This window comes from Penaeus chinensis, chromosome 28, assembly GCF_019202785.1.
Source record: "Penaeus chinensis breed Huanghai No. 1 chromosome 28, ASM1920278v2, whole genome shotgun sequence".
Classification (NCBI taxonomy): Eukaryota; Metazoa; Arthropoda; class Malacostraca; order Decapoda; family Penaeidae; genus Penaeus; species Penaeus chinensis.
In genome coordinates, this window is record NC_061846.1 from 18,649,587 (window position 1) to 18,650,103 (window position 517).

General features: G+C 48.4%; 1 protein-coding gene across 1 annotated transcript in view; it reads right to left on the reverse strand.

Annotated features, from left to right (window-relative positions):
- The window catches only part of LOC125039990 (galactokinase-like), a 19,369-nt gene extending 19,270 nt beyond the window's left edge, over nucleotides 1-99 (reverse strand). Inside the window, exon 1 of the mRNA XM_047634396.1 lies at nucleotides 75-99. The gene's annotated coding sequence lies outside the window, so the exon portion shown is untranslated. The remainder of the gene's footprint in view (nucleotides 1-74) is intronic.
- Between the last annotated feature and the right edge of the window lie 418 nt (nucleotides 100-517).

A 517-nucleotide genomic window follows, 5' to 3' on the forward strand; every position in this document is an offset into this window, starting at 1 on the left:
CTAAGAAATGGCCTTCGACCTCCTCAGCAAGGTTCCTGATAAACTGTTCCGCGTCCCTTTCAACAGTTTCCTACCTGCAAGGGAACGATGCAAGTCCCAAATCACTCATAAGTGAGCCGTACAACACGCATCTAGCCTCCAGTGTCTTCTGCGAGATGTAATTCTGTCTTGCTCTTGAGTGGCCGCCTGTTGACTCCTGAGCTGCATCAAGCATTTCGTACTTGAAAATATTCCAGTGCTACCGAATGCTGCGAAATGATCAGAGAGCCTTAGCAAACCTCCGGACACACTCCCCCACCCTCAGTCTGTCCAAGTTGAAACACTGATCTGAGCACTGGACAGTCTGAAGTAGACTCGAAGGGTGGCCAGTACTAATCTGAGGTCGGTTCCACAGAACTCGACATTCCCGTGCACCTTAAGGAAACGTATAAAAATGTAGTTAACAGTGTGTTCCGTGGAGGGCGAATTCGTCGATTAATCTGAAATGGTGACCTCAGTGATCACGAACAGCACTTTA